Source organism: Natator depressus, chromosome 1 (assembly GCF_965152275.1).
Source record: "Natator depressus isolate rNatDep1 chromosome 1, rNatDep2.hap1, whole genome shotgun sequence".
NCBI lineage: Eukaryota > Metazoa > Chordata > Testudines > Cheloniidae > Natator > Natator depressus.
The window spans coordinates 206,300,745-206,320,793 of record NC_134234.1 but is presented as its reverse complement, the minus strand read 5'-3'; the positions used below and the strand labels follow the sequence as shown (position 1 = coordinate 206,320,793).

The following is a 20,049-nucleotide window of genomic DNA, read 5'->3' as shown; positions in this document are numbered from 1 at the left end:
AAAATGTATTAAAGGATAGGGTGGAAATTGTGCTATTAGTACAAATAATTTTGTTCCTGTGGTTTCAACACACAAATTAAAAGATCAGATTACCAAGTGATTGAATTGAGCAGAAGGCTCTGTATCTATTTCTACTTCCGTTCTTTAGCAAATATTTGTTACAGTCTAAACTTTATTCCGTAACAGAAAGCAAATATTTATATTGCAAGCTCTTCAAAATTGAGATCTCGTCTTTCTACATGTCTGCCTCACGCACACAGCTGGTTAAGATTTTTTGTGAAGAATTAAAAAAATATCCTTAATGTTTTCAATTCAGATTTTTTGAAACAGTCTTATTCTTCATTTTCCATTTTTATCGAAGTATTTTTTCTGTTTTATAAACACAGACTACAGGTTTTGGACTCCACAGGAAGCAAAAATAGAATGTCAGCCATTTTGCCTGAACTCCTGTGGAGGGAATAAAAGAGGTTTCAGGGAGAAAGGAAGATGGAGGGCAATGGAAGAGGGAGCTGAAGAGGATCCTGTGCAGGCAGACACAGAATCAGGGGAGGGAGCAGAGGGAAGAACAAAAGAAATCATAGCAGTGGCATGGATCTTTTACTCGGAAGGATCTAAAATTGTTAATAATGATGCAGAAAAGTTCAATAAATATTTCCTGTTCTCTACTTGGAAGACGCCGGTTGATGTTTTTACATCTTACCTAGAAGACAAAATATTGCATAATCAAACAGTAACTAGGCAGGATTTTAAACAGCAATCACTAAAGTTACACTGCTTAAAATCTGCAGAACCAGGTATTTTGTACCAAATTGTTTTAAAATAATTTTCTGAGGAGCTCTCAGAGCCACTGCTGTTGATTAGTGAACAAATCTCAGAATACTGGGGAAGTTCCAGAGGTATGGGGAAAAGCTAATATTGTGCCAATATTTAAAAACAGTAAACAAGATTGCCTGGAGAACTACAAGACAATTAGCTGATCCAGATTGAAATCAGTAAAGAATAAAAGGATGATACAAAAACTAATGCCAATCAATGTGGTTTTGTGAAAATTAGGTTTTGTTTTACAAATGTGAAATAGATACTTGATGGGATTACAAGTTTAGCTGACAAAGTTAACATAATATATTCAGATTTCTGTAAGGCATTTGACTTGGTATCAGATGACATTTTATGACCCGTGTTATGCAGTAATTCAGACTAAATAATGATAATTGTCTCTCTGGTCTTAATAGGTATAAATCTACAAGGGCCTGCTCCACAGTCTGACAGTGCTTCAATGAAGTGGCAGAGAAGCCTTAGTGGGTAACTCCCCACTGCTTCCAGAAACGTATGTAGCGGTGGTCTTAGGACATCAGTGTGCTTCAGAGCCATTTCTCACAGAGGCATATGAGGCTTGTGCCACTGCTGTGGGCTCAGATGTCGCTACAGAAGCCACCGGTGACCTGTAGCCCCACCAGCAGCACCAACCTCGGCCTCCAAAAGAGTCACAGCAGCAGTTGCTATCACCACCACCACCTGCGGTTGGTCGTTCTCCCAACAACAAAACCAGATGCTGCTGCCAAAGGGGAGGGCTCATTAAGTCACCCTTTCTTCTGCTCCCTCTGGCCTCTTCCTCTCTCTACTCCTCACAGCCACAATAAAGCCCCACCCCCACCCCACAGATCACACGTGCATGCAAGACTACACCAAGCTGACACAGGTCGCTAGGGATACATCTACACTACGAACTAGAGGTGTAATTCCCAGCTCACGTACAAGCCAGTGTGAGTATAAATAGTCGTGTAGCACAGTAGCATGGTCAGTGGCAGTATGGCTTAGCTGTGCCGAGTATGTACCCACTGGGTTTGCCATGCTGCTGCTGCCTTTGCTATAGCAGCTACCCTACTATTTATACTCACGCTAGCTCTCTCAGTGAGCTAGCGTAAGTATGTGTACATGAGCTGTAACTCACACCCCCTGCTCGTAATGTAGACGTAGCCAATGCCCCATTGCTTTAAAGAAGCTTATGGGCCTGGCCTGCCTGCAGCTACCTTTTACACATAGATATGGGGATTGCAAAGGCCAGGACTAACCCCCCCAAAAGTCCCAGAGGTTCCTGTGACCGCTACAGGCACTTGCAATCGCCTCTCGAGGACACATCCCTCTCCAAAAGGTCCCTGTGGCTCACCTAATGAGCCTTCCTTGGGGTGACAATCTTCCTTCTTCCACAAACACATTGCCTGCATACCAAGTCACACTGGCCCAGATCATCAGAGGTACTTAGGCATTGCTCTGCTCAGAACTGCCATGCCTAACCCCGAGGTGCACTGCCACCTAATGAAATCCTTAGCCCCAAGTCAGGTACCAGGCTTCCCCTACGATGCATGGGGAGAGTTAGGTGCCTAAGGAAGGGATCCTCAGAAGCCAGCAAGCTAAGCAGTCACCTGCCAAACCTCACCAGGACTGAAATACAGAGGAAGGGGGCAGTGAGAGGGGCTTAGGTGCCTAACTGAGGGGCCAAAGATGGGCACCTCCCTCCACTTAGGATCCTCAGCTGTAAATGCTCTCCAGGAATTAGACACCTGAGCCAAATCAGCACATGCCCTATCAGGAGAAACCCAGACCTTTGGATGTGTTTCATGAAAAACCAGAGAGAGAGCTTCCAGGGTAACCAATAGCCTGCAGCTGAGAGCACTCACCTGAGCTACGAGAGGCACTGGTTCAAATCCCTACATGACCTGATTCAGAACAGGGACTTGCATCTGGGTCTCCCACATTCCTGACGAGTGTCCTAACGACTAGGTTATTGGGTATAATGGGGTGACCTGTTTCTCTCTCTCTGTGGTTTCATGGGACAGGGCATGGGCTACCTCAACAGCTGACCTAGATGAGGTGCCTTACTTCAGGAGAGGCTCCACAGCTGAGAATCTCAAGTGGAGGGAGGTGCCTATTTCTGGCCAGTCAGTCCAGTGCCTAAACCCCACAGCAACGGGAATTAGGTACTTAAATACCTTTGAAGATTTGGGCCCTAAGCCCTCCCTCTTTCCTTGGTAATTCCTATTGGCTAGCTTAGGTGGCTCATCGCTCAGATTGTTGGCTTCGGAGAATCATAGAATCATAGAATATCAGGGTTGGAAGGGACCTCAGGAGGTCATCTAGTCCAACCCCCTGCTCAAAGCAGGACCAAGCCCCAATTAAATCATCCCAGCCAGGGCTTTGTCAAGCCTGACCTTAAAAACTTCTAAGGAAGGAGATTCCACCACCTCCCTAAGTAACGCATTCCAGTGTTTCACCACCCTCCTAGTGAAAAAGTTTTTCCTAATATCCAACCTAAACCTCCCCCACTGCAACTTGAGACCATTACTCCTCGTTCTGTCATCCGCTACGACTGAGAACAGTCTAGATCCATCCTCTTTGGAACCCCCTTTCAGGTAGTTGAAAGCAGCTATCAAATCCCCCCTCATTCTTCTCTTCTGCAGACTAAATAATCCCAGTTCCCGCAGCCTCTCCTCATAAGTCATGTGTTCCAGTCCCCTAATCATTTTTGTTGCCCTCTGCTGGACTCTCTCCAATTTTTCCACATCCTTCTTGTAGTGTGGGGCCCAAAACTGGACACAGTGCTCCAGATGAGGCCTCACCAATGTTGAATAGAGGGGAACGATCATGTCCCTCGATCTGCTGGCAATGCCCCTACATATACATCCCAAAATGCCACTGGCCTTCTTGGCAACAAGGGCACACTGTTGACTCATATCCAGCTTCTCGTCCACTGTAACCCCTAGGTCCTTTTCTGCAGAACTGCTGCCGAGCCATTCGGTCCCTAGTCTGTAGCGGTGCATGGGATTCTTCCATCCTAAGTGCAGGACTCTGCACTTGTCCTTGTTGAACCTCATCAGATTTCTTTTGGCCCAATCCTCTAATTTGTCAAACTCTTTCTAACTCTCCCCAGGCATCGTATGAGGAGCCTGCACACCTAACTTGGGGCTGAGAATTCTACTAGGTGGCAGGTGCCCTAGGAGTGGCAATGTCTTAATCCTTTTTAAGGGGGGAGGGATAGCTCAGTGGTTTGAGCATTGGCCTGCTAAACCCAGGGTTGTGAGCTCAATTCTTGAGGGGGCCATTTAGGCATCTGGGGCAGAAGTTGGGGATTGGTCCTGCTTTGAGCAGGGGGTTGGACTCAATGACCTCCTGAGGTCCCTTCCAACCCTGATATTCCATGATTCTTATGTGGATCAGCCCTAGTTTGTTTCTCAGTGTAATCAGTTCTACAAAAACCAGGCTACATACACAGCCCACATATCTAGGCTAAGTCCTTAACTTTTCCGCAATATGTATTCTTGTAAATTTCCTTTTTAATATCTACTTTTGCATTTATTCAGCATACATACAAAAATATAAAATCATGAAAAGTTGCCAAGAAGAGGTAATTCTTATTTCTTTCACAATAATGCAGAAAAAGTTCCTAGTAAGCAAGGTCCTCTTTCCATACATACGCTAGTAAATCTAGATTGCATGTGCACTTAACAACTTGTTTCACATTCCCTGCTTATTTAAGTTCATCTGTCCTCTAAAAGCACGGTCAAGTAATTTTGAGTCTATTCCTCCTCCACTGGAAAAAAACATAGTGAGAGGCACATATGGCTCCATCAGGAGGCTCTTTAATGACATGAAAATCAAACAGGAACCCTATATAAAGTGGGAAAAATTGCTAAGGGAGAGTACAGAGCATAGAAACAAAATCAGAAAGGCTAAGGCAGGCCCACCACCAGCAATTCCAGGCCCCGGGGCCAGGGCTGCCCCCTAGAGGGGTGTGAGAGCCAAGGCAGAAGTGACGAATCCATCACTTCTGGGACCAACTGCACTGGCCAATTGCACCGTTCCACAGGGCCCCCAAAGCACAGGGCCTGGAGCAGTCGGCCGATTTGCCATACCCTGGGGAGGGCTCTGCCCAGGGCAGAACAGTCAATCAGTCCAGTGTCTGATAGTGGCAATGTTCCAGATTCATCAGAGGAAGATGCAAGAAACCCCATAGTGGACATCTGTACTTGGCTTATGCCATGAAATTTATATTTTAACTCTTATCTCTTGTTCCCTAGGAAGGCCCGCCTGACATTTGGGCTGTGCTGGCTGGTGTCCAGCGAGCTGCTACCAGCTGCACTGCTGGTGCCCAGCTAGCTGCCGGCTGTGCTGCTGGGCGCGCTCTTCCGGCACGGCCAGAGCTTCCACATGCCCGCCCAGCTGCCTTCGCCGCTGCCGGTACCACCCCACACGCACCTAGGAGCCCTTCGGTCCACCTGGGCGATTTAAAAGGTCCCGGGGTTTCCGGCTGCCGCCACGGCCACCCCCAAGCCCTTTTAAATCACCCAGGCCCCTAGGCAATTGCCCTCTTAACCTCCTCCCCCCATCAGCAGACCTGGGCTAAGGTACAAAATTAGTTACACCTAGCAAGGGACATCAAAGGCAATAAGACAACATTCTTTAAATCTAGGAGCAAGAAAGAGATGAAGGAAAGTGTAGGTCCTCTTCTTAGTGGGCAAAGACAGCTAATAACTGATGACATCAAGAAAGTTGAGGTATTTAATACCTATTTTGTTTCACTAACCTTTTGCTTTAACTAAAAAGGTTAATGGTGACCAGATACTCAACACAATTAATGTTAACAAGAAGGGGGAAGGAAAACAAGGCAAAATAGGGAAAGAACAAGTTAAAGAATATTTAGATAAGTTAGATGTATTCAGATCAGCAGGGCCTGATGAAATTCATCCTAAGGTACTTATGGAACTAGCTGAAGCAATCTCAGAACTGTCAGCAACTGTCTTTGAGAACTCCTGAAGGACAAATGAGGTACCAGAAGACTGGAGAAGGGCAAACATAGTACTATCGTTAAAAGGGGGCAAAGAGAGGACTCAGGAAATTATAAACCAGTCAGCCTAACTTTGATACCTGGAAAGATACGGAAACAAACTATTAAACAATCCATTTATAAGCTCCTGGAGGATAATAGGATTATAAGGAACAGCCAACCTGGATGTGTCAAGAACAAAACATGCTAAACCAACCTAATCTCACTCTTTGACAGGGTCACTGGCCTAGTGGATATGGAGATACAGCAGACATGATATATAATGATTTTAGTAAAGCTTTTGACCACAGCCCCACATGACAGTCTCATAAGCAAACTATGGAAAAGCAGTTTAGATGAAATTACTATAAGGTACATCCACAACTGGTTAAAAGACCACACTCAAAGGGCAGGTCTTCACTACCCGCCGGTTCGGTGGGTAGTGATCAATCTATCGGGGATCAATTTATCGCGTCTCGTCTAGACGCGATAAATCGATACCTGAACATGCTCCCCCTCAACTCTGGAACTCCAGCTCGCGAGAGGCGGAAACAGAGTCAATGGGGGAGCAGCAGCAGTCAACTCGCCACCGTCCTCACGGCCAGGTAAGTCAACCTAAGATACACCAACTTCAGCGACACTATTTACGTAGCTAAAGTTGCGTATCTTAGGTCGACGCCCCCTTCCCCCCCCCCCAGTGTAGACCAGGGCAAAGAGTAGTTATCAATGGTTTGCAGTGAAAATGGGAGGGCTTATGTAGTGGGGTTCCACAGGGGTCAGTCCTGTGTCTGGTACTATGCATTATTGTCATTAACGATTTAGATAAGGGAGTGAAGAGCATGCTTATAAAATTTGCAGATGATACCAACCTGGGAGGGGTTGCAAGCACTTTGGAGGACAGGATTAGAATTCAAAATGACTTTGACAAATTGGAGAATTGGTCTGAATTCAACAAGATGAAATTCAGTAAAGACAAATGCAAAGTACTTCATTTAGGAAGGAAAAATCAAATGCACAAATACAAAATAAGAGAATAACTGGCTAAGTAGTAGTACTGCAGAAAATGATCTAGGAGTTATAGTGGATCATAAATTGAATATGAGAAAACAAGGTTTTATTAACAGGAGTGTCATATGTCAAGGTTTTATTAACAGGAGTTTCATATGTAACAAGGTTTTATTAACATGAGTATTATATGTAAGATGTAGGAGATAACTGTCCTGCTCTAATCGGCACTGGTGAAGTCTCAGCTGGAGTATTATGTCCAGTTCTGGACACCATAATTTAGGAAATATATAAACAAATTGGAGAGAGTCCAGAGGAGAATAACAATGATAGAAGGATTAGAAAAGCTGACCTATGAGAAAAGATTAAAAAATCTGGGCATATTTAGTCTTGAGACAAGATGACTGAGTAGGAACCTAATAATAGACTTCAAATATGTTAAGTGCTGTAATAAAGAGAATGGTATTCGATTGTTCTCCATATCCCCTGAAGTTATGACAAGAAGTAATGGGCTTATTTAAGATTAGATATTAGAAAAAACTTTCTAACTACTGTATAAGGGTATTTAACCTCTGGAACAGACTTCAAAGGGAGGCTGTGGAATCCCCATCACTGGAAGTTTTTAAAAACAGATTGGACCGGGATGATCTAGGTTTACTTAGTCCTGATTCAGTGCAGGGCACTGAACTTGATGACTTCTCGAGGACCCTTCCAGCCCTACAATTCTATGATTCTTGTATACTCCATTTTATCCCTTGTATTTACAGTGACCAGATCTGAGAACTGCGAGTCAAATACAATAAATATAAACGTAATGTAATCGGGCCCAACCTACCCACCCTGTGCTAACTTTGAAATGTGAAGGCGAAGAAAGGGAGGATATGCATGAGTTCTGCAAACAAAGGGAACAGGTAGGAGCCGCAGCCCAGTGCGCTGAATGGAAGGCAGACAAGTGAAGTGGTGATGGTCTTTCTCACTCCCACTCTCTCTTTGTCTGGAATCTCCAGCTGAAATTATTCAAAGTCTGACTCAATATCCATGATGGCAGTGTGTGCCTGGTGTCTGATGTGTCTGCATCCTGAATTGGTGACTCAAGTTAATCACTCCACATGGAGGTTTTAATGCAGGCAGGGGAATATGGAAGACATGGTGGAGAATAGATTCAAGTTCCTGAAAGATCCCTTCTATGCACTCCTCCTTTTCCTCACCCATGGGCTGTTTACTAGGAAGCCAGCTGGTAGCCACATGCTCAGGCACAGTATATTCCCTGGGCAGCAGGTGACTATTAGTCATAGAATATCAGGGTTGGAAGGGACCTCAGGAGGTCATCTAGTCCAACCCCCTGCTCAAAGCAGGACCAATCCCCAACTAAATCATCCCAGCCAGGGCTTTGTCAGGCCTGACCTAATGAATTCCTTATGAATGAAAGCTGGGGGAACTGCAAGAGCCATTTGGAATCATTTTTATGTTATGCAGAGGCTTACGGGCTGCAGTGCTGATGAGTTAGATAGAACTCAGACAGAAGCAGATCTCTATCGGGCTTCTTGGCTCTGAGTGGTCACTGAACACCACATGTGGCCAGGAATAAAACCAACTAAGAAAATATCTTGAGTGGAAGAATGGAGCAATTAAAAGCTCCATCAGAGCTGAAACTCTCTGGAAATGTGAAATACAACTGGAGAAGGCTTAAACAGCACTGCACTCTCTATCTGCAAGCATTGGGTGCCAGCAAAAAGGGAAGACAGTCAAAAGATCACCTGTTTTCTGACAATAGCTAGCTCTGAAGCACTTAATGTGTTTAACAATTTTCAGTTATCTCAGGCAGAGGAGGCTAACTATTAAACTGTGATACAGAAACTTGAGGAGTACTGCGCTCCACATAAAAATGTAACATATAAGAGAGATGTTTTTAGACAGAGTGCCAAAAGAAAGAGCTTAAGTGATCAAAGGCTGAAGAGCCAATCTTCAAACTTTGGGGGGCTGTCACTGAGAAGAGACCAGATTGTGACTGGGATCTGGGACAAAAAAACTCAGAGTGCTATTTGGGTTTTGCTCAACACCTGAGATGTTTCACTGGAAAATAAGACACATTTTTGATGGCCTACAGGGGACTAAGGTTTACATAGATGACATTTTGATCTGGGGAAAAACAGTAGAAGAACAGGCCCAGAGGCTCTGAGTAACTCTGGAAAGAGCCAGAGCTGCAGAGCTAAAGTAAACAAACAAATATGTAGAATCATAGAATATCAGGGTTGGAAGAGACCACAGGAGGTCATCTAGTCCAACCCCCTGCTCAAAGCAGGACCAACCCCCACTAAATCATCCCAGCCAGGGCTTTGCCAAGCCAGGCCTTAAATGTTATATGTAAATTCCATATAACAAAAATAACATATATTTGGGAGAGAAGCTAACACAGCAAATTGTACAAGTAGTTCACAGTAAGGTTGAAGCCAGAACAAATATGCCTGTCCCCATAAGCGGCAAGTTATATGGGCCCGTGGTGCCCATGCTCCACCAATATTCAGGAAGGTGGGCCTGGCTCCGTCAATATTTGGGCTTTTATTTTCAAAGCCATCCTGTCCATAGGATGGACCGGGGCAACCGCTCTGGGCCCCACGCTTTGGGGCCCCCTGCGCTTCAGAGGGACATGGGATCCAGGGCAGTCTGGGGAGTTAGCAGGGGGCCCGGTGCCAGCAGCAGCGAGCAACCCAGCCCCAGCCTGCCCTTCCCCACCTCTTCCTGCCCCGTCCCCACCCCCACTCCACTCCTTCCCCCAAACTCCTGCCCCACCTCTTTATGGCTTCCGCCCTCTCCCCCGAGCGACGCCAGGAGCTGGTGGGGCAGAGTGGGGCAGGCTGGGCCTGGGTGGCTTGCTGCTGCCGACGCCAGGCCCCCCGCAAACCCCGCAGGCTGCCCTGGACCCCACATCTCCCTGAAGCATGGGGCGCCCCTAAGTGTGGGGCCCGGGGCGGTTGCCCCGGTCCATCCTATGGATGGGACGGCTCCGCTTGGACCCATTCCTGGCACCACCAAAAATTATACAAACCTGGCGCCCATGCCTGTCCCAACAGACAAGGAAAGGCTTCAAAGATTCCTTGGAATGATGAACTATGTAGGGAAATCTGTGCCAGTTCCGTCCAAATCAGCAATCTGAGAGCACTATTGTGCAAAGATGCCCAGTGACTTGGGATGAAAATCTTAATAAGGTGTTTGAGAAACTGAAGGAGTTTATTAAATAGGCCACAGTCATGGGTTACTATGATAGTAAGTGTAAAACTAAGTTGTCCATGGACGACTCTAAGGAGGGCATTGGTGCAGTGCTCTTACAACAGCTGGTCAAACTTGGAGACCAGTGGCTTATGAGTCATAAGCACTAACATAAACTCAGTATCAATATGCTCAAATAGAGAAGGAAACTTTGGCCTTAGGCCATGGTTGTAAAAGGTTTCATTTCTTTACAGGACGCCAGTGTTAGCTGAAACTGACCATAAAACACTTATCGCCATTACCAAAAGAGGCCTAGAAGACACTCCCCCAAGAACACAGGGACTATTTTATCAAGTTATAAATGTATGATTTGCAAACTGAATGCAAACTTGGGAGAGATTTGGTAGGTGCAGACACTCTCTAGAGCACTTGACAAAAATACAGTGGAGCAAAGTCCAAACCTAGATTTTGTACTTGTCAATCTGACAAAAAAAAATCTGTCCAGTCTCAGACAAAATGTGGACTGTGACTGTCAGAGCTACTGTTCAAGAGGACACCCTACAGAAAATAATTAAAGCTATTTGCACTGAGTGGCCAGGACAGCATATTCCCATCCCCTATTATCAACTGAAAAGGAAGCTCTGAGACCTAGATGGGATTTTGTTTAAAATCACCATGATAAGGAACCCTAAGAAACATATGTTAAAAAAAGACACATGAAGGTCATTTAGGGATTGAAAAATCTAAAAGATGGACCAGAGACATTTTATACTGGCCTCAAATGACCAGTGACATTGAGGAAGCTGTTAAGGCTTGTTGTATGTGCCAAACATACACAGGACACGTCAAGCAAAAGGGCCCACGTTGGTGGTACAGGAAAAATTGCCCCCCTTGAACAAAACAGGCATAGATTTGTTTACATTGCCTGGAAAAATCTATGTAATTGTCCCAGATTATTATTCTCACTTCCATGAGATAGCCTTATTAGAAAATACTACGGCTAAGCCGATTATTGTGCATATCAAATCTTTTTCTGCTAGACGTGCTATACCTGACATAGTAATTTCTGCCAAGGGGCTAGTTTGGTGGGTATGAGTTTAAGCAGTTTGCAAAGGTTTAGATATGTTAACACCAGTCCTCATTATCCCCAACTCAATGGGTTGATGGAAAACAGTGTCAAAATAATAAAACTCCAACTGAAAAAAGCTTCGGAGTCAGACTCTGATCTGTGTTTAGCACTGTTAAATTACAGAAGGACACCACTGAAGCATGGTTGTCACCTGCTGATGTTTTGGCCAACAGAAAACTGAAACAGGTAAGGCAAAATAAACATTCATATGGTTTTGGGTCCTGGGAGCTGCCACCATTTCATGAACATGACTCTGTGCATATCTATGATGGAAAACAATGGTCACAAACAGCAGTGGTATCAGAAGATGTAGCCGTGAAGTCCTATAAGGTTGTCATTCCAGGTGGACACATAGAGGAGGAACAGGTGACACCTTCTCCAGATCTCAGAAGGGAAGGAGATAAAGGGCACTGAGTCACCCGTCTTGCTCGAGCGGGTCTCAGAGAGGAAACAACCACAATAAGTTGAAATGCCTGTGTTATAATCCTGGGGTTCATAAAACAACAAATCAGTGAATGAGAAAAGAATAAAACTTCTATGAAAAACAAACTAGAGAGTTTTTGTGGTAAACTGGTATACATATCTACTCTGTGTTCTCTATCCCTGGTTCCAGGACATGTCTCCATATTCGTATATTCATATTACTTTCCCTTGTGAGGGAGCCCCTATAAATTATAATCTTACACAAACATATCTCTACATCGTCCCTCCTAAAAAAACAATTAGTTATCTTTTTACACACACACACACACACATAGTTGTCTTTATATATATATATATATATATATATATATATATATATAAAGATAACTATCTAATAACACATACATTAAATTCTCAGCCCATCTAGTAAATTTCCATAAACACAACATGTCAACTACCTAGAGAGGAGAGGTTACCAGCTCACTTTCCACTTACTTTCCTCAAGTACCCTTTCTTCAGGCAGGTTAGAAAGTCTCCACAAGTCTTTCAGGACATTGAATCTCTCTCTCTGATCTTAGTATCAGCCTTTAAAGTCTGAGTTGTTCTCTTGTTGCTTGACAGTTTCTCCTTTGTCCATTGATGATTAAACAATCAAGTCAGTTGGTAAATGCCAGAGTCCACATCGACTGTCAGTGTTTTGGAACGTTCTGTGATTATTCTTAAATCCCTGATTATGCTGAAATGTGTTCCCGTGGTCCATCTGGACTATGTAAGGCTTTGGATGCAGCTGTCCTTTAATGGTAACCCATTTGGTTCCAAGTATTAGCGGTGTGATGCCTCAGGCACACTCTATCACCTAGATTAAGATAGGATCACGGGCCCTTTTTTTCAAAATAATATTTCTGCTTCCCCTCTGATTTTCTTTCATCTTCCATACAGTTTAATTGTCATGGGATTTCAGCTCGTTACCAGTGACTGGTAAATTAGATCTGATCCTTCTTCCCTTTAATAGCTGAGCTCGAGAAGAGCCATTCCCCAGAGGTGTACTTTGGTAAATCAATAAAGTTTTATGAAAATCACTCCCACTGTTGAAAGTCTTTTTCATAAGGTTCTTTACTGTCTATATCGACCCTTCCACAAGTCCATGTGACTGGGGGTAATTTGGACTTGATGTTTTGTGATGAAAATCTCAATCTAGGGCAATCTGCCTAAAATCTGCACTGGAAAATTGCAGCCAATTATCCCTAAAGACTTCATCTGGAATTCCATGTCTGGAAAAGATTCCCTTCATGCCGGCTATCACTGACTTACTATTAGTACTGTGCAGTGCAAATTTCTGGATATAGAGAAAAATAGTCTGTGACTATTAAATGAGCTTTTGATTGCCAGGTAAATAAGTCAGTGACTACCTTCTCATAAGGCCTTTGTGCAACTGGGCAAGGTCTCAGCGGCTCTGCCTGTTGGCATGGTTTGTATTTCAAGCATGAGAACAGTTTCCTACCACATTAGTAATGTCATGAATGATCCACAGCCAATACATCTCGTGCGTGTTGTTTGCACTTCTCAATTCATGAATGACTGTCATGGATCGTCTGTAGCATTTCTTTCCGGGGGCTCATTGGTATTTCCAACCTTTCTACCATTGAAAATCACCCCATCTATCACAGTAAATTCATGTCTGCAGTTCCAATAGTCTCTTATACTTGGACAGCAACTGCTCACTTCACTTCTTCAGGCTACTCTTTAATCATCCCCAACTCTTTAAGGATCCCCAACAATTAATCTTTTTGTGTTTCCCCTCTTATTTGTTGCAGTTTCCTGTTAGCTAAAGGAATTGACTTTACAATCAGATCTATACAGGCTTGCATCTCTATCAGTAAGGTCTTTTCTGGCTTTGTAGTAGGAGTCACCATTCTGGAAAGAGCATCTGCAGTGAACATGAATTTATCAGGCATATAGATCGCAACCAAATCATATTTTTGTAGTCTTATCATCATTCTTTGAATCCTTAAGGCACAGTCATTTAGCAGTTTTCCAGATAATGCCATCAGGGGCCATTTGTCTGTTTCAACACCCACTGCCTGGCCATAAATATATTGATTGAATCTCTCACAGGCAAACAATATCCTTAAAAGCTCCTTCTCAATCTGTGCATATCTGGTTTCTGCATCAGTCAGTGATTTGGATGTGTACGCCTCTGGTTTCCAACAATTCTCATGTTTCTGTAAAATCATTGCACCTAACCCAGACTGTGAAGCATCTGCTGAAATTTTAATAGGCCTGCCTGGTGCATAAAACTTCAGCACTGGTTCTTGTATCAGTTTTTGTTTCAAACCTTCCCATGATTCCTCCTGTTCTACACACCAGTACCATTCATTTCTATTTTCTAGGAGTTTTCTCAAATCCGCTGCTTTTGTAGATAGATAAAGTATGTATTTTCCAAGATAATTAACCATTCCCAGAAACCCTTGGACATCTTTCTTTGACTGGGGATGAGGCATCACTTCAATGGCCAAAATTTTCCTCTTAATAGGTTTACACCTTTGTTGGAAATAATATCTCCAATAAAAGTCAGTTCTAGAACCCATAAAACACACTTCTCCCTATTTAGTTTCAAGTTTGCAGCTCTAGTTTCATCCAAAACTTCCTGAAGTCTATAGCCATGCTCCTCTTTAGGTAAGCCTCAGATGATGATATCATCCACTGAGGTGTCAACGCTGTTAATATGTTCACAGATCAGATGTATGGTTTTGTGGTCCACTTCTGGTGCTGAAGCTATGCCAAATGGTAGCCATAAGATTCTGTATCTTCCAAATGGGATATTAAATATACATAGTTTTGAGCTTTCTTCAATTAATTTTAGCTGTCAAAATCCTGAGGAGGCATCCAATATACGATAACTGTATGCATTCACAAATTGAGCTATAATCTCTTCTCTTGTTGGCAGTTTGAAATGTTCTCTTTTTATAGTCTTGTTGAAGTTTCTGGGATCTGAGCATATGAGTAGCTGGCCATTATTTTTCTCCACAATGACTACAGAGATCACCTGTTCCATTGGCTCCTTAATTGTCTGTATTACTTGCATTACTTCCAAACTTGCAAGCTCAGCCTTGAGTTTATCACGAAGTGCAAATGGCACCTTTCTACATCAATGGATAACTTGACGCACCTGCTTGTTTATCTGGATTGTATGTTCATCCTGCAAGCAACCCAACCCTTGAAACAAATCACAATGTTCCTGAAGGAGTGCCTCACTGCCAGGTTCAGTATGATCTTGTAGTGAGCGCACCCGATTTACCAGATTAAGTTTTAATCTGGCCGCCAGGCCTAAAATCGGTGTCACCTCCTTTGGAGTTACAACGAATGGGAATCTGTACATGGCATGTGTATAGTTGATGCTAACAGTGCACCTCCCCTGCACTGGTATATTTGTTCCAGAATAACCAGTTACTTTTATTTTTGTTGGTCCTAGTATTAGTGTCATTTTCAGTGCCTCATAATCTTGTTCAAACAGACTATTAATCTGAGCTCCTGTGCCCGAGTGGAATAATTGTTTCTTTCACTTTCACAGGGCGGTATCCAGTCCCTTTCATCAGGTTTGCTTGGTCCCAGCATTTTTATTATTTTTTTTAATACTCAACCAGGTTGTCTTCAACTGAATGCACTTAACTTTTTTGCATGTGGGATCTGTAGCGTTTTGCAAAAATGATTATTTTCCCCACATTTATGACAGTGTTTCTCAGAGGCAAAACACTTGTTTGGGGTCATGCTGTGATCCACACCTTCCACATAACCATCTTTATCTAGTCTTCCCCCTAGCAGTGACTTTCATAGCAGTAGATTTGACTTTTCCTGGCCTTACTCTTTTGTACTTAGTATGTGGATAACCACTTCTGGTGAATTTAGCTCTTCGGCTTCCGCTTTGACAGTTTCTGCTGCCCTGCATATCTGGAGAGCTTTTTCTAAAGTTAAATCTCCTTCACAGAGCAGTCTCTCTCTTAACATATTGCTTTTAATGCCACAAATGATTCTATCTCTGACTAGAGATTGTGTCAACTCACCAAAGTCCCATGTTTTACTCAATGTACTTAATTCTGTGACATGTTGCTCTATGGTGTCATCAATTTTTTGCATGCATGTAAAAAAATTGTGTCTTATTTATTTTTGGAATGCAGTGTTCCTTAAAATTAGTCAGTATTTTAATTAACTTCTTGCTTTCACCTTCTTCAAACTTAAAGTTGTTTTAAATATCCACAAAAAGAAAAGGAGTACTTGTGGCACCTTAGAGACTAACCAATTTATTTGAGCATAATTGGTTAGTCTCTAAGGTGCCACAAGTACTCCTTTTCTTTTTGAGAATACAGACTAACACGGCTGTTACTCTGAAACCTTTAAATATCCAGTGCTACCTCCCCAACAACAAGATTTATGTTTTCTCTTTATCACTTTTCTCCTCCCCCCCCCCCCCCCCCCGTGGCTGCTAAATACAATTCAAATCTCTGTTGGAATTTCTTCCAGTTCTCTGCAACATTGTCTGACAATTGCAAACTGGATGGAGGTTCCCACACATTCATTTTTTGCTTTCTTCTCTTCTTAAGCTAGTCAAGCTAATAATGTACTCATAAAATACACACAAAAATCTTTGTTGTTCTCTGCTGCTCTACATGCTCTCCTTTCCTCTGCTTTCAGTTTCAAAACCAGGAGTTAGCCTCAAAATGACTGCAGTCTCTTTCACATTTGGCACATCTAACACCAAGTAGAAAAGGAGTACTACACTTCATCGGATGCATTCAGTGGAATGTATTTTCCACTGAATGCATCTGATGAAGTGAGCTGTAGCTCACGAAAGCTTATGCTCAAATAAATTGGTTAGTCTCTAAGGTGCCACAAGTACTCCTTTTCTTTTTGCGAATACAGACTAACACGGCTGCTACTCTGAAACCTGACACCAAGTAGTAATCTTGGGGTTCATTGAACAACAAACCAGTGAAAAAGAACAGAATAAAACTTTTATGAAAAACAAACTAGAGAGCTTCTGTGGAGAACTGCTGTATGCAGCTACCCTGTGTTCTCTACCCCTGCTTCCAGATCATGTCTCCAAATCTCTATAAACATAATACTGTCCCTTATGAGGGAGGATCTCTAAATTATAATCTTACACAAACCTCTCTACAGCAGGAGCCCCAGGGCATAGAACAATCAGAACAAGTGAACTTGCTGCTTTCTGACAGCACTAATGCCAATGTTCCAAGGGAGCTCCACAGGTCCAACCAACAGTGCAGAGCACTGAGCCTTCTGCACTGCACTTCCAAGAGATGCAGCACAGAATTTCATCCTCTCTCTTTCCCATTTTACGGCTTGCAAATTCTGTTGTTTCCCCCCAAAGAAGTGCATGTTTTCCTCCTCCGCGAAGGAACTCCCCCTTTAAAAGGACACCATTAACTTGAAATTAATCAATTTCTACAAAGAGTTAAAAGCAGTTTCAGGTGCTGTGCTTGTCTCCGTGTGTCCCTGACAATTTTTGTGATTTTACAATAGTATTTTCCTGTTTTTATATCTCCTCTCCCTTTTGCTGTGTGAAAGACCCACATAAGCAGAAGGAGAAACTGATTAAACAGAGGAGATAGTAAAACTGATTATACACCCGCCATCAAAAGGTAGAAAGGAAATAAACAGAAAAATATAGAAGTGAGCATTTTTTCACTCATATGTTTCATTTATATCCATCTTAGGCATTACTTGTAAAGCAGGGGGTACAATATTTTCACAAAAAAGTGTGATTTTTAGATTGCCAGCGCCCCTGACCTTGCTGTCTTCGGATGACATTACCACAATCCACATCAGACAGGGCGTAATCCAGGCTTGCTCCTTCTATACCAGGCATCGAGAGAGTCTTTTTTGTAAAGTGGATTGCAATTCTAGCATATATCATTAGTCCCAATGGGTACACAGTCGAGGATGAAAGAGAACCAGGGATACATACCTTGGGTTCATATGTATTCCCTTTGGAAAGGCACCCTGCTTCAAAGTTTGATTAGTTTAGACTTTTGCCTGGAGGTGAAACAGGCATTCAACATGTGTGCCTTGCAGAGTATATAATACATTCCTGCATATTATATATACATTCCTGCATCTCAAACATGCCATTTCTCCTACGTGTATTACAGAAGCTTTGCCAGTAACAGGTGTTAACACAATCACTTAACTGACTTGCTCTTACTGTCTAATGTACAATATTTATAATTTTTTCTATTTTTTTCAGCAAATGCAGAACTGGTGAAAGGTGCCAGATTCATACCCTTAGGGAATGAAGTCCTCCATTTACCTACTGAGCAGGTTCAACACAGGCAACAGGAAATGTTTCTCCAACACCCACCATCTGCCAGTGTGCCTGAGTCCAGTCTTGGAGGGAACAGCGCTAGGGGTCAGACAGGAGTTCAGCCTCTATGGCCTTCTCAGTCATTGCTCCTTGCTAAGACTGCAAATAAAACATCAATTAGTGGGTATTGTGACAGGTGATTTTTTTTAATGTGGATACTTGTGCACTAGCAAATAGAAAGAGACTCCAACTCATTTCACACAGGTCAATGAACAATCAAAAGGCATCAAATTTCAGGTATTGCTGACGTAAGCTGGATTTGAAATGGTGGGCAAGAAATAAATGTCTGAGACTTGTTGCCACTTCCCTGATCCCCCCAGCCTCCTATTCATTCTTTTAAAATCACTTGTGCTCAGCCTTCGTTACCTATTCAGAAACAAAAAGAAAAAAAAAAAGGCAACTCAGAAGGAGGTTGGTCAGCAGGATTTACAGAATTTTCAGGACAGTTTAAATCGTTTCCTTTCTGTCTATTTGAGTGAGGGGAGAGGAACACAGAGCAATGAGAGAAAGATTGAGGCAGACAGAAAAAGAGATTGAAGAGCAGAGAGCAGCTGTACATAAGTTATACAAATTATACAATTTTATACAATTGTTATTCAAAATACAACTAGAACTTTCCAGTTGGCCAATGTAAGCAACTGTGGCTGGTGGGTCTGACAGTGACGGGAACCATGCTGAGAGGATAATGCCATCGATGGGAAGAGGAGTATGAGAGCATTCAGCATAGCTATCTGTACTGCTAAGGGGTTAATCATCAGATTTTTGATCAGTTTCCTATTTTACAGCTTAGCAGTGGGAGCAAATGATCCTCTTTCCTTGTAAATAAAGAAATGCAGAAAATGTATCATGTGTCAGCAGAATTGCCTCTTCAAAACTTTCGATAAGGAATTAACAATTCTTTAAAGCCGTAGTATTTATGAGTTCCTAGAAGAGCAGTCTGCTTGAGATGTAGCATTTCTATAAGTCATGTAGGGTCCTTCGTTTTCTGTTTTTATTTTATTTAATTTTTCCCAGGAATTTATCAGTGTTTATTACCACAACAACAAAAACAGGTGAAAATTGGTGGAAAAACTATTAATAATTTTTCTTGATAAATATCGGGGTTTATTTTGGCAGACAGAAGGATGGGGGCGAAGTATTCAGTAGATTAATGGTTTGATTAATTTCAGAGTAACAGCCGTGTTAGTCTGTATTCGCAAAAAGAAAAGGAGTACTTGTGGCACCTTAGAGACCAACCAATTTATTTGAGCATAAGCTTTCGTGAGCTACAGCTCACTTCATCGGATGCATACTGTGGAAAGTATGCATCCGATGAAGTGAGCTGCAGCCCACGAAAGCCCACGCTCAAACAAACTGGCCAGTCTCCAAGGCGCCACAAGCACTTTCCACAGTATGCATCCGATGAAGTGAGCTGTAGCTCACGAAAGCTAATGCTCAAATAAATTGGTTAGTCTCTAAGGTGCCACAAGTACTCCTTTTCGGTTTGATTAATGGAATTCAATGTGGTTTGCTGCAGAACTAAAACAGAACTCAAAACACAATGCCACCTCTCAGTTTAAGAAAACAATATCTCTAATCCCCAAATAAAACTTTTCATTTGAATAAACAGTTTACTGTTGTAGACTTAGAACTATTAGCCTACAAATATTTACATTTAATAATTTGGCCACACCATTTGTAGTGCATACACTCAACTTCATCCTTTTCTCCTGTTTTTGTTTTTTTAAAACTTTCAAATACTTCCTTGTGTTCTGAAACATATCCTGATATAGATTTTCATTTTCTTCCCATTTTAGTGTGTCAAATCTTTAAACCATTATCTGCTAACAGCTTGAAGTGTGTATGTGATGGACGTGAGATTCGTCAGTAACTTTAAAGCATGTGTGCGTGCCTGTTTGTTTATTGTGTGTATCTTCTAGACCAGTGGTTCTCAAAGCCAGTCCGCCGCTTGTTCAGGGAAAGCCCCTGGCAGGACGTACCAGTTTGTTTACCTGCCGCGTCCGCAGGTTCGGCCGATCGCAGCTCCCACTGGCCATGGTTCGCCGCTCCAGGCCAATGGGGGCTGCGGGAAGGGCAGCCAGCATA

At 42.8% G+C, this 20,049-nt stretch overlaps 1 protein-coding gene across 3 annotated transcripts in view; it reads right to left on the bottom strand.

The window, feature by feature from the left end:
* The window catches only part of CASR (calcium sensing receptor), a 161,491-nt gene that overhangs the window by 103,810 nt on the left and 37,632 nt on the right, over positions 1–20,049 (bottom strand). The window contains exon 2 of one of the 3 annotated variants that reach the window (XM_074975244.1): positions 17,911–18,063. The exons of the other annotated variants lie outside the window; for them this stretch is intronic. The gene's annotated coding sequence lies outside the window, so the exon portion shown is untranslated. The remainder of the gene's footprint in view (positions 1–17,910; positions 18,064–20,049) is intronic. 3 annotated transcript variants of the gene reach the window in all.